Source organism: Aythya marila (assembly GCF_965140915.1).
Source record: "Aythya marila genome assembly, chromosome: 2".
Classification (NCBI taxonomy): Eukaryota; Metazoa; Chordata; class Aves; order Anseriformes; family Anatidae; genus Aythya; species Aythya marila.
Genome location: NC_139043.1, coordinates 38008989 through 38026338, shown reverse-complemented (window position 1 = coordinate 38026338; position 17350 = coordinate 38008989). Strand labels below are relative to the sequence as shown.

At 36.2% G+C, this 17350-nt stretch overlaps 1 protein-coding gene across 5 annotated transcripts in view; it reads left to right on the top strand.

Moving 5' to 3' along the window:
• TBC1D5 (TBC1 domain family member 5) overlaps positions 1 to 17350 on the top strand; it is a 318698-nt gene that overhangs the window by 70911 nt on the left and 230437 nt on the right. For 3 of the 5 annotated variants that reach the window (XM_082754394.1, XM_082754396.1, XM_082754397.1), the window contains one exon: positions 2716 to 2776. The exons of the other annotated variants lie outside the window; for them this stretch is intronic. The gene's annotated coding sequence lies outside the window, so the exon portion shown is untranslated. The remainder of the gene's footprint in view (positions 1 to 2715; positions 2777 to 17350) is intronic. 5 annotated transcript variants of the gene reach the window in all.

Below are 17350 nucleotides of genomic sequence, written 5' to 3'. Positions count from 1 at the left end.
TTTGGGCATGAAAACTATAGGTATGAAAATTGCATGGATTTGCAATTTGGGGGAAACAATCATGCTTTTTTTTTTTTTTACTTCAACGTTTAGCTTTTAGCAAAGGTATGCAATAGCCTAGCAAAAATATAAAAACATTCTTATACAAACCCTTTTTCTTATTCTAGAAAAAAATATGAAACAGTTCATCTTCTATCATGTCTTATATCAAAAATAAAATTCTAATATTCAGCAGGTTTCTTAGTTCATGACATTATTTTATTTTTACTTTGCAGAGATATGCTATGTACTCCTAGATTCTTTGAAAAGAAAATTTGACTAGGGTAGTTTTGTAACTTTCCTCATACTGCTCATGTGATATACTGCCTTCTCGAATATATTATTAGTGGGCACACTTAAAATGCAAGAGCCTAAAACATCAAAGTATCTTTGTGTGGGGTTCTTGGAAGAATCATGGTAAAAGATGCATACAAGAATTTGGCAGTACTGAAGTGTTTGCAGCATCTTATTTCTTGTAACTATTTTAATTTTTTGTAGTTAATGTTGAGGCTAGCGTAAGTTTTCTGTATTTCCCCTGCAGCATATGTGCAGAAAATGGTATTAAAATGTTTTGACTGTTTCCAGTACAAACTCTGCAAGTTTGGAAAGGTCTCTCTAACTTCCCTGTTGGTTTTACTGTTAAAAACCCACAGCATGGCTGTCCCTTTTCACAGTGTTTGTAGGGTGCTGAGGACAAATGAATTCCTGTTTGGAAGCCATAATTCACATAATTGTAGCAGTGATACCTTTACTGGCTTCTTTTATCAGGCATTCAGCAGAATCATAGGACATTTAATACTTTACATAGAAAATAAACTGTTGCAAGTTCAGCTGCACAAAGGGAAGAGATACTAAATAGGAGAGGAGGTTTGGTTTGACTCATCATCTGAGTCAACACATTCTCCATTTGCCAAACTACAAAATAAACTTGAACCCCTTTTAGATCTGTTTTTATTACGTGGTGCAGAAGTAAGGTGACCAGAGGAGTCACTGTTCCTTTAACGTTAAAGAGTTTCTGTTTGAATGCATTTAGTGCTTGCATTCCAAGTTGAGTCTTCTAATGATCACACAGTGAGTAACTTGGAGAATGACAGACACAAGCAGCAGATTTACATACACAGAATCGACCTAACTAGTCATACATTCCCAATTCAGCTTCCTTAAGATGAGTAACGTTTCTTCATTCGTGTAGTGGTTCTAAGGTTATCAGGGAATCACCTCTTCAGAAATGATACACACATCTGAGACTCCGGTAGTTTGAGAGCTGTTTCATTACATATATTTGCATTTACAGCCTAAAAATGTCACATTGAGCTCTTATCAAAACACAAAAAGGTTACTAGTTTCAAGTTAGAATATTTGGACCAATTTCATTTGACAGTTTTTCATTCTGGAAGTGTTTTTAGGGTCAGAGACATAAGTTATAAGACTGAAGGAAATATTTAGCTGACTATGATAGAAAAATTGAGGCAAAGTGCATATAAATATACAGTGTCTGTGTATAAATTTGTATGTGCTAAGGTAGGTTTGAGAGTTGAATATTTTCTTTTAACTGAAAAGTTTATTTTACACTCTGAGGATCTTTAAATGTCACTCCATCCATTTGGTGGAGCAATAGCTTAGCTAATGAAAATTGATATTTCATAGTTTTTCATTCTTGTGTAACATCTGTAAACATGTTTCCAAACTCTAGATGCAGTCCTGTAATTAACAGTGTTTCCATGGCATTTCATCAATGAATAGAAAAATTAAGATTTATACAGATGGGGAAAAAACTTGGGTTAAAATTTAAGCAACCTCTGCATGCTTTCTCTACTCCAGATGAACAGTGAGGTATAGTCCAACTCCCTGTCTATACGAGGGCAAGATCGATTTAGAAATAAAGCGTTTTTTCCTTTTACAGAAGATGTGTAGCTCTCTGATCACAGCGCTTAGTTTCTTTATTTTTCATTGGTGTTTTCTCTCCATGTAATATACATAGGAAGTTAATGATGAAAGAGTAGTAAAGTATTCATTGAAACTGAGAATTATAGTATTTGCAAATGTAAAATCATAATTTACATAAATGTTATAGTCACGAACATTATGAATGTAAATATGCCTTCATCTATTCTCAGTCTTATAATGCCATTCGTTGTCCAGTGGGAGATGAAGAGTGATGTTGAGACTGCCGTTTAACCTATTATAGCAGCCTAAAAAAATTAAATAGCCTTGATGTAAATATGAGGTGGGAAAAGAGTATTCATCTCCATTAAGTGACATAAAAACCATGGTAAGAATAACAGGCGGGTGGGTGTGCATTAAGCAGTGAAATCCCTAAATTCAGACTCTAATTATAAGCACAAGGACAATTGCCTCCCACGTACTTAAACTGTTATGGGTTTTTCAGACAGAAAATATGCTTCACAGTTCTTCAGGCACCAAATATGGATTTTCTTTTGCATTCTTTTTCACCTGATGCATAATTCCTTCTCGTCCATTACAAAATGAGGTTCTAATACTAAAAAGCTGTGTTTGTTTTCCTTAGTAAGATTCGGTCTTTAGGTATTTTTCTTGATCTCATCTATGCTGACAAAGTCCTACCCTTTTTATTGTGTCATAAGCAGGTCTTGCACCATTATATTCAGATTAACTGGGACAACTCATTTATGTTTGGTTTTTGTTCAATTGTTTCAGTTTCAGATTGCTGTTCCATAGACCTGTGGATGACCAGTGGCTGGCATACCTGTTGTTTCACGTAGGTTACTCTTTCCTTGTTTCTAGATGATGTATTCTCATAAAGAAAGATAATATGCTTGCACCTTTTTCTGAAATTATTATTACATTAGATCAAGCAACTTTTTCATACTGAGTAATTGGAGAAAAGCATGTTACCTGTGGAATTGCAAATGAGAACAAAGTTGGTTTGTAAAACTGTCTTTTAAAGCTAATTGTGTGTTGCAGCTTCTTAAATATTAAAATGCTTCCAGTACAGGAGAGATCATTTTGGTTATATAGCTGTTCCATCTTTGCCATAATACAAGGTAAAGATTTAATTCTTTTTTTTTTTTTTTTTTTTTTTAATAAAAATCATTACTTCAGTTTGAGATTGATATTTATGATACAAAAGGAGATGCATTATGTCCCTAGCTAACCTGATGTAATAATTAAGATATTGTGTTCCTAGACTAAATGTATCCAATTTTGTGTTTCAGTAATCAAGCATAGAAAAGGATAATAGGACACAATTAAAGTTATTGACTATCACATCTTTTCCACATGTAGTAAGTTGTAGATCACAAATGAGTCATTTTTAATCTTATCATAAACAAAATATATTGATCTTAAATATCTCTCTCCCGCACATGAAGAGGTTTTCCTGATAGTAACTCTTTTAAGTCCTTTTAGGCCCTTTTAATTTCAACTTTCTTTTAAATTGAAGATACTGTGCCAGGATATGGTATTCCAGTAATGCCATATGTGCAGATAATTTCCTTAATACTACCATATATTTCCCTGTAATGCTCCCAGGGACTGTTTTTAACTTCCTAGCTACAGCAACATAGGAGCAGTTGGTTTATTTACTATGACTTCTAAGTTCTTTAGGGATTCACTGCTTTCTAGGATGCAATCCTCCGTTTTATGTGACCTGTTCTTAAATAAACAAAAATAATGAAATTTTTACTCTGAGATGTACTTAATATGTGCAGCTTATTGAAAGGTTTTTTGTTTGTTTGTTTGTTTTTTATTTATTTTGGTCAGGGCAGAGCTTCAGCTTTTCCCACACCAGCAAAGAGGTAGACACTGGGTTTCATATGTATTTTGTGTGATTGATATTTTAAAAGAGACAATAAAGGGGATTTCACAAAGCATTAGAGCATTAATACAGCACAAAGAAGGCTTATAATGTGTTTAGCTTTTGCTGATACCTAATGATACGGCAAAAAAAGCACTCTACTACAAGGCTGCTTTTAAGATCCAAGGGAACCAGAGGAATTGTTAAGAATAATGGATAGCATAACTTAGATTAATTCTCCTAAATTTATTTTTAGGAGTAGAAGCACAAAAATCCTGCCTTAATCTTGCTATTTCTTTTAGGTATGCTGCTTATTTTGCTTTTAGTAACTTGTAATTTAAGATCACAGTTATTAGGTGTATTTCTGCATTTTATATATCGCTCCCAGATGCTACAGTATTAGTTTTTATCACTGCATATTTTATGAAATGTCAGCCTTCTGTTGGCTGTTCACGCAGCATTGTTAGTGATCAAAGCCACAACATAAAGGAGAGGAATCTAAACAGTTGGCTTATCTTTGTCCTTCATTGTGACACAATACCATAAAATTACTTTACTATATAAAAGGCAAGCAAAGCTTCATGTAGCACACTCTGAAAAGGTGAACTTCTTGTTAGGCTCAACAAAACATAAACTCTTATTGGTGATATTTTGTATAAGGAAAGTAAAGTTAGCAATTATATATTTTTGCTGTGGAAGAAGTTTCATCTTTTTCAGCCTTTTTTTAAAACACAATGTTCTTTTTTTATTAAAATGCTATTATAAACCTATCAATTAAATTAATTTTTTGAAATGGAAGAAATGTTGTGGCCTTTAGAGTAATCTGTGTGATATGTTTTGGAACTTCTCTGGAATACAATTAGTCAAAGCATACTATATCATTTGAAGGGTGATAAATGGGAAGATAATAGTTTTTACCTTATGAAAACTACTGATGATTATCAAGTGTATTTGGCTTTTATTTGGATGTGAGATTATTTTGAATTTATCTAAATTTCTGGTTAAAAATATCAGAGCAAGTATCAGCCAGCCTTAATTTTTCTCCTTGCCTAAGTGAGTTGTGTATCAGAACTGAAGTAATAAAGTGGGAAAAACTCTACAAGCTCTGGAGATATTCTATAGGAATAAAAATCTTGAATGATTTTGATCAGCTGTTGTGTATGCCCTGCACAGCAGTTGGTTCAATCAATTTTATGTTTTGGGATGGTTTTATTAAAACGAGCTGCTGCTTTCAGTAAATCATTGTAAAGATGCTAGCTTTGTATATGCTTTTTGGGGACCTGCAGCTTACCAATGCAGTCTCTCAATATAAACATACGTAATTCTGCTCACCAAGAGGCTGGGCTGAATTAGTACTCCCCTTACAATGCAAAGTATTTACCAAGACTGGAAGGACAGGAAAAGGGAAATAGTCTCATCTTAGGGTCATGGTGGAGAAAGTAAAGAGCAGAAGTATTTATGTCATACCGTGAAGGTCAAAGGCAGGCCTGGTAGTTTAAAGGAAGATGATGATGCACGTGACCTGTTAGAATATGTTTGTCTTTTCAACTGCAACATCATCCTGCCTTTCAGGGACTTGGATACCTGCAGCCTGCCTTTTTGCATTTCTGTCTTGAAATCTGTCTTCTTCTGGTGCACAAGAACTTTTAATAAATTGGAATGTAGATAGATAACATCAAAAATGCTATGAAAGGTGTTACTTATGTTTGACAAAGTTGAAATGTTTTGTTCTGATTTCATCTGCATTAATATTTGTTTAATATTTAAAAGTTGTATTTATTGTAAGTGGATCCCCTAACAGCTTACATGTCTTACTTGTTTTGATAAGCACTTCAGAGGCTTTGAACAAACCGACAGTGGTATTATTCTGAACAGCCTTATGATTGAGATGATCATGTTCATCCAATTTTACTTAAATGCTGGAAGAGGTTGTTCCCATTTATATTCCAATTTTTCTTAGTTCTTTCTGAACGTGCTTTGACAATACAGTGGCTAGAAAACAAACTGCCATCAGCCAAGTTAAGGTTGAATATATTTAGTGTATCAGAAGCATTAATTTTTTAAATTAATTTTGAAAAGTGAACATTGGCAAAGCAAAACATTATGACAGCAACAACTAGTTGATCCCTCAGCTACCTGCCAATAGTATGCTGACTGTGGGCTATCCTTTCTGTATGAATAAGGCATCGCACAAAGTCAATGTCACTTTCTCCTTCTCTTCTGCCTTGGGTCCTGTATCAATTTTATGATCCACCTACAACCCCTCACAACTGAAAGGGCTGAATATTCAAAACTGCAAAGCGTTCCCTGTCTCTGTCAGATTTTGTGATCGGTTTCTGTTCTGGTTTATTGCAGTGCGTCTTACATTGTACAGTTTCATCCACTGGTTACTTAAGAAGGTGAATTTTACATCTCTTATATCCAGTGGGATTCTGGTTTGCTGAGGAATGCAGAGAAACCTCAAGCCTGCCCTGACTGTAATGAAGGGTTTGGAGGCACCAGAAAGATGGTGATGCTTATAGCATGCTTACTGTCCACAGCAGGAAGAGCTGAGTAAATAAAGTTCTATGAGGTTATTACAAGCAGGCCTTAAGGTCCCTGAGAATGGGGGCCAAATACGTTTGTCACTGCTCTTTGAGAGTCCATAAGAAATTTACGTGAGCACAGAGAGAAGGCAGAAAGGAATGAAGGCAGTCTTTAAAGAGGGTGAAGCATTTTTTTCCTACGCTGGTCTTAGTAATTTTATCAGAGGTGTCAAGTCTGTAGTTGGAAAGTAAACATTTTGTTTGGAGCTCTCTTTTATTTGTACATGTAAGACTACTTCAAACACATGGTGAGATAAACAGATGCTAAAGACATTTCAAAAGGTGACAAAATGCAAAGTTTATCACGCAGGCTCTCATATTTTTACACGGATGAATCTCTCTGATTCCCTGGCCAACCAGTCATGCATTCATTATTAAATGCATGGCTTTCACATATCTATTTGCAAACCTAATACACACCAATTGCACAGTGACCAAAAGTCAAGTCAAGTCTTGATGAAGCATAATACCTAGTTTGAAAGATGTAATATTTGTTTCTGTAATTGCTCTGTGGCGCACAGCTTCAATCTTTGCGTGAAGATGTGGTAAAAAAGATGGGATGATAGCTCTTTGTTAATATGGAGAATATAATTACAGTAGCTTAGTGCTTTTTAACCTGATACTCCTGAATCTTGATATGCACTCATACAACTGATATGCTTTGGAAACTTAATTTCACTTTACAGGTATTTTGGATGTTCATATGCTCAAAATGTTTTATAGATTGGTCCTACAGTTTGTAAGCATGTAACCTTATTTTCATTAAAAAAAAAAAAAAAAAAAAAAAAAAAACTTTTTGGGCAGTTTCTACTACCTTTCCATGTTGGTTTTAAAGGCTTTCTTTACTAGTAAATGAGTGCAGTGCTTTGTTGAGCCTGCAGACAATGCTAGCACCACCAAACCACCAATCCCAAAGATTTTTTGATGTGCTGTTATCCTCACATCTCTAACCTGAGTGTTATAAATGTAACTGACAGACAAAATTGAGTCAAATTCATAGTTAAAAATTTCTTAATAAGATATAAATTGCTAGTTTGGACTTTAATCCCTGTTGATGAAAATTGTGTTTCTAAAATATTGCTATACTCGTTTACACAAGGGATATCCCAATGCTTTTACCTGAGGGATGTAGTGGTGAGATTGCTGTTATGCACTGCAGAGAGCTCAAGGAAAGTCAGAAGTGCCTATCAACGAAGTCATGTTCAAGAAATGTTATGCTGTAGCCACAAATTTAAGGACTTCAGGTTGACTCTATCCTCTCTTATTAGCAACATCCTAACTTATTTTGAATCACTTCAATTGAATTGCTTAGAATTGGCAAAGGGAAACATCAGCAGAGTTTCTAGGAAGCTGTCTTCAGTGTACCTTTTTATTTAATGCACAGATTGGTATTAACGATGAGCACAAAGGGATGCATGAGTGTTGGCTCACCTGCAAAAGTTAGGATGCTTTCGTGGTAACAGAAGAGTAATTCATATCTTTTCAAATCTAACGAAGTTTTAGTTCGTAATTTATTAGTAAAATAAATGGTACAGGTGCTAATGATACTTTTTTATGAATACAAAATTTCTTGTATAGCTTAAATGGAAGCAGTTAGAAGTTCCTCTAACTTAACATTAAGCCATGTCATATAGTGCCATCTTCTGCTCCTGGTTCTTCCTTGAAAAAGAAGTTGCTATTCTGCATAGCAGTTTTCCCACTACTCTATAGCAACTGACAAAAACTGTAATGCTTCAGACTTCTTTATGTTTTCATTGGTGGTGACCATAATGATGCCTCCTGAATACATACCTCCTTAATATATAAGGTATATAATACATACCTCCTCAATATATAGCTAGACAAGCATGAGAAGTGGGCCCACATGAACCTAATGAGGTTCAACAAGCCCAAGTGCAAGGTGCTGCACCTGTGCCAGGGCAATCCCAGACATGAGCTCAGACTGGGAGAAGAAGTTGTTGAGAGCAGCCCTGAAAAGAAGGATTTGAGGGTTCTGGTGGACAAAAGGCTTGATGTGAGCCAGCAGTGTGCACTTACAGGTCAGAAGGCCAACTGCATCCTGGGCTGCATCAACAGAGGGGTGATTGTCCCCCTCTGCTCTGCCCTTGTGAGGCCCCACCTGGAGTGCTGCTTCCAGGTCTGGGGCCCCCAGCACAAGAATGTTGTGGACCTGTTACAGCGGGTCCAGAGAAGGGTCACAAAAATGATCACGGGGCTGGAGCACCTCTCCTATAAAGACAGGCTGAGAGAGCTGGGGATGTTCAGTCTACAGTAGAGAAGGCTCCAGGGAAACCTCATTGCAGCCTTTCATTGCTTAATAGGGGCTTATAAAAAAGATGGAAAGTTACCTTTTGCTCAGTCAGATGATGACAGGACAACGGGGAATGGTTTTAAACTAAAAATGGGGAGATTTAGATGAGATGTTAGGAGGAAATTCTTCACTCAGAGGGAGGTAAGGCACTGGCACAGGTTACCCAGAGAAGCTGTTGATGCCCCATCCCTAGAGGGGTTCAAGACCAGGTTGGATGAGGCCCTGGGCAGCCTGTCCTAGTGGGGAGGTGTCCTTGCCCATGGCAGGGGGAGTTGGAGTTAGATGATCTTTGAGGTCGCTCCCAACCTGAGCCATTCTATGACATACTGAAAGGAATGACTAATGATGTAAAAAGGCTTGCAGTGATGCAATGATACTCGTGTGACATCTGAGAAAAACTTTACTGATTTTTTTATTTCTGTAAATAGAATCTGAAGTACAAACCAGTGGAATTTGCAATGGTGTTACAAGGAGCTAGTTCATAGCTTCGTGTCCATCTCACGCATGTAAGGGGTGTGGTATCCAGCCTGTTCTGTCTCAGGCGTAGGAGATTGCTGGTGGCATCTTTCACTAAAGTGAGAGGGATGGGGCTGAAAAGGGAGGGGATTGGTCAAGAAACTGTCAATGGTCTCCATTAACACCATTACCAAAGAGGCAGTCTGGCCAGCCAAAAGAGGAGTTTCCAACACAGATTTGCTTCGTAACTGAGGGAACATTGGAAGGTTTGATGTTTGGTTTTGATACGTTAATAAATGCTGGCTTACACTTCTAAAAAGTTTGCTTTTTTTTTTTTTTTTTTTTTTTTTTAATATTGCAACGAGCAACATCCTTTGTGTTTAAAAGCATGCATATGAAGTATAGGGAGATGCCTAACAAGCTCAGAAGAGCTTCAGAATACATTCATGTGTGCAGTATGGAGGATGTCAGCAGAATGCTGAAGAAATGCCATTATATCACAGAATTTGGCTGCATTGTATCCACCTTGCTCACAGAATGTATGCTGCTAAGCTCTTCCTTGTAAACACAGGCAAAGAACCAAGTTTCAGTTTCACTGAAGTCCACGCAAACTGTAGTAACTGTAATCTTGAAATTTCAGTATTTATATATTCATCAGGTGCGCTTTTAGTTGTGATATTAAATTTTTATTACAGCGTATTCTGAGAGGATTCCTATTTCAGCTTCTGGCTGATTATTTTTAAGAGTGTTTAAAATAAATTTAACATCTCCAGCTATGATTTGGAGGCCATAAAGACAGATTGTTCTCTTTCATAGAAATTTAAAAGGTTACTATTTTAAAATATGTTAAGTGTCTGAGGTTGTAAAGGGCTAAAGAGAAGAAAGGGAAATGCTTGCTGCAATTTGTTTTCAGTTATTCTGAAAAGTGATATAATTCACATCAGTTAAAGAACAGGTTGGTTAAAGGTGGGAGATGCCCCATCTTTCAGGGCTCCTTGTTAGATCACCAGCTATTTGATGGTGTGTAGTGACTGTGTTGGGAATGTGGGTGCCTTTCTAACCTCACATATCATGAAATCTGTAGGGAAGGTGCTGAGATAAGATAGCTAACGGTAGCAGTAATTAGGCATTGATCATGTCTTCAGCTTGTTGTTGAGGTGGCAATTTAATACTGTATCTCTTTATAATGACTAAATTGGAAGGAGCTCGGGAGTATCTGAACATTAGGCATGAGAGACTTTCAGACCCAAGAAACCAGGTCTTTTTAGGCTTGGACAAGGATGCCATGCCATCTGTAGAGATGAGTAGACTTCTGCCATGGGTAGCAAAACAGAAAAGATCTGTCAGAAGTACAGGAACTGTAGCATGCTCCCATTTCCTTCCCTACACCTTACTTTGTTTTGCATTGCATCACAGATTTTAAGCTCATGCCGGCATAGGTGACATACAGCAAATTACAAAATACAGCTGTTTTCTCTCCCCAGTTCTGTAAATGTAAAGGGATTCTGTCCACTCTCCCAACTTCTGTTTCTCCTCCATGTTTTAGATTTTTAAGTTAACTTCAGCAAATTTGTAATAGGTAAAAATCAGAGTGTAGTAACAACATTTATTTTATTATTCTGTTTTGGAGTCTGTTTCTTATATAGTTGAATTCAGTACTCAGCACCGTCTAACATCAATTCAGTATTTTAAGCAATGGCAATGAGGAGTTTAATAAAAAATAACAACAACAAACACTTTGGCAATTTATGTCACTGAAATTTGTTTTTCACCAGCTTAGAGTTTTACTCAGTGTTCATATATGCAAGATAAAATTAGAGATGCTGGAAGTTTGGAGGCTAAACTCTAACTTAACGCCTTGAATAGGAGTGGGGGGCCATTCTTCTTCCACATTTGAAGCATCCTCAAGCAAAGGTATTTCTTTGGGAAGTCTATTTTAATATTATTTTCATTGCATACTCTCTGCTTTTGGACTGTCTGAAATATTTTGTTTACTATTCACCCCATACTCCTCAAACCAAATTTAATGCTTCATCTATAGTGAGCACCCCACAGGAACACATGACTTACAAAAGGGACAAAATCAGCAGAAAAATAGGTGGTCTGAGCATTTATGCGTTAAATATGCATGTTAATTAGAAAAAATTAGAAAAAATATGAAAACAGATGTTACATAAATTATTTCAGTCTCAGGGTAGTAGTAACTTATACACTGACAATAACTTTTATACGTGCATATGTATGTGTATATCTGTTTCTGAATTTTGGAACATTTATGCAACTCCTACGTGGATAGCACTGGAAAAATAACTTCTAGTTATTTTCATATATCCATGGCGTTCCTGAAAGAAAGTTCCTGAAAAGGCACAAGCAACAGAGAAGGTCAAATCTTCAGACTCGAAGAGTGTATTTCATGTTGACGTAGAAAATATATGGTATCTGATATATGGAAAACATTTTTTCTGTATGGTAATACTCTACTAGGAGATTAAAATTTTAAAATGGGATTGCAGTCCAGTGCTTTTGTCTCATGCATACCCCATTCTTTACTTCTGTCTCTTTTAGTTCTATCTCCTCTGCGATGGGCAGAAAAAATCTTAAGCCCTGTTAGCAGAGGGCAGCCCAGGAACAAAAACTGAAATGTTGAGAATGTGTTAACTGAAGAGAGAATTTCTAAGTGGATATTCATGCTAGAATTCATCTGCTCTTAGTGTAGTTGTTTTGTCATTTTATAAAGAAGATGCTTCTGACTGACAACCAATTTTCTGAATATAAGTTCTGATATAATTTGAATAATTACATAATTTCTGTCCATGTTTAAAAAAAAAAAAAAGACATATGTGCATATCATATTCTAATTATCACCACCAGAGACTGAAAAGTTAACTTCTCAGAAAATGAAGGCAATACAACATACAGTAAGGAGAAGTGTTGAAAAATAAAGACCTGTAGCCTTCTGTAAATTTTCAGATAATTATTTCAGTATAACATTTTGCTTTTCTAGCTTCATAGGTTTCATATTCTTTGAAACACTGCAAGTTTCTGTTTTGTGTGTTGTTTGTTTGTTTTTCTTCTGTAAAATCTAGCGCATACAGTGGAAAGATAAAAGGCTGCAAGAAGTAGACAATGAATTCTGGAAGACGAAGGATAACAATATTTCTAGCAGATTGTTAGTATTGAAGAGTTTTTTTAAAATAGTGTTCAGGGTATGCAATTGCTATTCTAGCAGATGCGTTATGCTAGTAAATGTATGAGAATGTGGTACTATATGAAAATGAATTACAGAAAACTATTAAGAATCTTATTTATGTCTTGAAGAGGAAATATATTACCATAAATCCTACTTTATACCAATAAATTGTGTTGCTTGCACAGAATTACTTAAACAAGAAAAAAAATCAGTGATGTGTTAATCCTTCACTGCACATGTATTCATTCACATTGCAAGAGTCAGATCATATGGGAAGAAAAAGAAATTGTATAAAAAGAAGTAAAATTGTTCCAGCTGTGTCTCTTGAATTTTCTGGGGGAAAAAAAAAAAGGAATCTTGAAACTTAAATACTCGGTATCGAACTCATTGCAGTGATGACTTTTAAGGCCTGATTTGAATCACCTTTAGTCTCTGAGCTGATGTCACCTCTCCTTTGCTATAGTTTGTATCTTTTTGTGAGCAGGTCACCTCTCATTTCCTGTTGTCTCCTCGAGAAGTCACTTCTGTTTGCAGCATACACATCTGATTCCATCCCACTGGAAGGTATTTTTGTTACAGTTACTTCCGAGTGACATAGCAGCAGACCTTAACCTCAGAGTCCAAACGTGTTAGAATCCCACAACTCCTTTTCTGCACTGATCATTTAATAGTGGTAAAATTGTAATTCCAGTATGTGCCCATTAATTCTGCAATGGTGGGAGGAAGCAATACGTCTGCATTCATACAGCCTTTTTGTTTAAGGATGGATCTAGGCAGTTAAAGTGCATTTCAACAAGTATTATCAACCTCTGTAATTTCACTTCAGTAAAAGGTATGACTCGAAATTCTCTTTGGGCCTACATCATAGTGAAATTCCTTTCCTGCCAGAAAACAACAGTTCTTTCAGGTGGCATTGCCCATTTCTTTCATTGGTAACCTTCCTTCCAGATTTAGGAAGAATAATTCTTAAAGAAATTTGAAGAGAGCATCTCCTTTGCTTTTGATACTAGCCTTACACAATTAGAACCAGACTTGCCAAGGATCTCTGCTACCATTAATATAATTAAAAAAATTGTGGAAGTGTTTGAAAGAAGTGATATGTCACTTTGTCTGCAAGTTAAATAACTTATATTTATCCTGTGGACCCAAACAGTACTGTTGATTTCAGTCTGTGTGTACAGTTAGAAAATTTCAGGTGTGGCCCCTGGTTCTCTGCAGTGAAACATACAGATCATTACTGATAGAAAAGTTAACATTCGACTTCCTCTGCATCAGTTCTTTCCTGTTTTGAAATGTTGGATCTGAGGACTCTGAGATAGTAGAAGGATGAAATGTATTTCTCAAATGGGAACTATTTCATTTCAGATGCCTGACTGGCCAGTTCAGAATTTAGACTCTTAGAAGTCTGAATGCACTGCTTCTCTCTACCTATGAAACAATAAATAAGATCTTTCAATTATCCTTTTCTGTAGGTCACTTCTGATAATTTTAAGAAAAATTCATTAGCAATAGTTTGTCTTGTAAGACCCATAGACGGAAATGATGAAGTCTTCTGAGTCAAAAGATGTTAAATCTGATGTTCATAAGTTATTTTGTCTTTCAAACCTTTATGTGATCATGTTTTTATTATAAATTTTGAGCATGAAGGTATACATTCTGTGAAAACTTTATGAATTCAATTTATGGCTCATTGAATAGCTAGCAAATGTTATGGTTCTTCTCCTTTTCTTTCGCTGTGTTTCAGTATTTCCCCCCAAAAAAATTGCAGAGATCTATACATGATCTAGAGATCTATAGAGATCTATACAGATATCCAGACTGGTTTTGCCCAAGTGATATATGCTTTAGAGTTTTCACACTTATAAAGAAGATAATGACCACTAATACTTTGAACACTTGAGGAAGGAAAAAGTCTCTGATTAGTATATATTATATGCACACATATATATGCACATGAAAGTTTCATTTTCATAATACAATTGTAGTAGTAAAGATGATCCTTTTTGCAGTACAGTGTGCATATCTATTTTATGTAGTTCTTCTCTATAGATTTTCATCCCACGCATATTAATAAACCTTGAGGTGCTTCCCACCTCAGCAATATTTATTAATATGACAGCTTTAAATAATATAACCATATTTATTGGTATTTATTAATATGACTGGCATTTTTAGATGGGGCAATTCTCTTTCACTTTTCTGGGAAAAATGCAATTTTGAAGGTATGTGCTTCCATCTGTCAATACTAGATGATGCAGAATTGAAGGAATGTTCCTTGTGTTTGAAACAGAAGGCAGTGAGGCTTTTGGCTATAACTTATTTTTTGTTGTGAATTTGTTTCATGCTTTCTGATTGGCTTCTGAGAGATTTCTGTCTGGTGCAGCAAAAAAATAATAATCTTGTCATAGAAAACTCTGCTTTGGTTGACAGACGTGTGGGAGCACAGAGGTATCATTCAGCAGCTTTAGGTTGCAGTACCTATTGCACTCAGTGAAGATAAAGATTGATTTTGATTGCTGTTGAGAAAGGTGTTACTGTAGTCTGCACTGCTGAAAATATGCTCTGAAATGTTCTGTGCTAGTTGACACTTGGAAAGAGCTATGGGTGATTGCAGAGGGGTCTGTATGACAGAGCTGTGGTCTCTGTGAAAGCTGATGGATAGTATAGAGACTTTTATAGGAGGCCACTGTGAGAAACTGAATCCCAGGGATGCGTGGGGATGGTGGGAGGTTATTATGGCTATTGAGGAGCCAATATGTGAGCTCCCTTTTCTGTGCTATATCTTGAAAGAAGCTTTTTGCCAAACATTCTTCTTTAAAGAATTTTTGGTATTTCAAGAATTTGTGGTATTTTTTTCTCATCCTTTCTTCAGGGGAGTAGTAATAGTTGTGCTGCAGTATCTTGGTGTCTCTCTTGTGTGCATGAATGCTTGTGTGCAAATTACGTATGGTAGGAAAAGGAAGCCCAAGAAAGTGACACAGAATATATAATGTACAATGATAAAGCATGTTATTTGAAATTATTTCCTATGGCAACTGCTGCTGTAGTGTGGTACTTGTCCAGAAGGAGAATATAGAGGAACATTGTTTTTACTGGGGAGTTTCATCATGTCCAAGGAGAAGGGTTGCAAAGACCGGTTACATCCTGAAATTCTGACTTCCTCAGACTAAGCCCATCAGCACATACACCTTTTTCCTCAATTGCTGCAAAAATATTTGGAGGATTTTTTCAAGAAATGTGGGTTTCCAAAAATAATTTTGTAATGTATTGAGTAATAGATTATATGTTTCTTGTTTCTCTGAACCTTTAATATTTTGCTGACTAGCCCAATAGAAGGGAAAGCTATTTCAGTAGTAACATAGCAAGAGAAAGATGGCAGGAGGTAGTTAAAAATGTCTCTATTGCTATGAACAATGTATAGCAAGTATTACAGAGGCAGGTGCATCAGGCACTGCATTTCAAAGACTTTCTTTAATATGTAATCTGGTTCGCCATACTTCCTTACAATTTACAACAGAAAATTTGTCAGAAATACACTTGGCCTCTAATGAAAAAAGAAAGTATATACACTAAGTGTAACAGCTTAAGATCTGATGTTTTATGGCATATTAGCCATTTGCAAAGCATCATCTTATTCCATATTTTTAAACTGCTCAAGGAGCATCAGGCTCCATAGCTCTTCAGTATCCTTATCTTTAAGTATTTTTTTCACCATCTTTCATGTTGCATAGTCAATATGGAGGATAACACATTTTATGGTGTTCACATTCCAGTGCATGGTTAAACATGTTTAAAACTAATAATGTATAAATTACAAACATCACAATAACTTTACCACTCTTCCTAATTGGGTACTGGAAGTTACATATCTGGAGACAAGGGAGAAAGAATAGTGCTCAATACCGGGTAGGTAAATAAGATTAAATGTGGAGTTGAAACCACTTTTATGAGCAGTTAACCTCAGTATACATCATTTTGTAAAGACTTTTGTTTAATCACCAAGTTAGCAGTGAAATATTTTCTTGCTGTAGGCAATGGATGCATTGCATGAATGGTTTTGTCTTTCAAGCACAGTACCTCATCAAAAAGCAGATAATACAGGGTAAGAGTAGAACAATAGTTGTCAGATGTTTCTTGGAATGGGCAAAAGTACATATTGGTCTGCTTAAGAGTGAAAGGCCTAGGCTGGTTAATAGTTGTACTTTGAAGTCTTGAAGTGCTTTACAGACATTGGTGAATGTTAGTCACGCTGTGGGATTTCACCGAGGACACTAGTTCACCTTAGGAACTGATCTGAAAAAGGACCTTAAATGCCGATTAAGCATTTCCTTTAGTTTCTGAAGCCTGAACTGTCACAACTACATTTTTTGAGTTTACAAACTCAGCTTTTGGTTGTTACAAGCGTAAACACCCTCACAGACCTGGGACTGAATCAAGGTCTTATTTGTGAAACTAAGATGAATGGCAGAAAAATTGGAATGACAACACCAGCTAAAGGGTGATCCAGGTTAGGATTTATTTCTCCCTTGGGTCACCAGTAGTGAAGCCACTGGGGAATGTGTGCTTGTAGTGTCTGCATGAGCAAGTAACCAAGTTTCCTATTCTGTGGTCATCCTCGTGTAGAAGCTTCTGTCATCTAGAGGAGGACTGGCCTTTACTCATGACCTCTGGATCACTGTGACGCTTTTCGTAGCCCAGTCGGTCTTTGTCACTATGTCCCTTAATGGGCCGCTGGGGTGTGAGCTACCCACATAGAAATAATGTGAGAAATTAATTCCTTAACTGTTATAGGTGTTATGCAGCAAAGGACTCTTAAAAGTACTCTTAAAAATTCCAGCATCTTGATTTTCATAGCTAAGTTACAGCTTCTGTGCTGCGTAGTAACGTTAGGTAATTAAACCATCCCTAAGGCTAAAATTCAGGGCCTGAACATTGCAGAGACCCATACAGCACAATGCCATAGCCAGAGAACATGGGTCAAGTTATGGAGATTT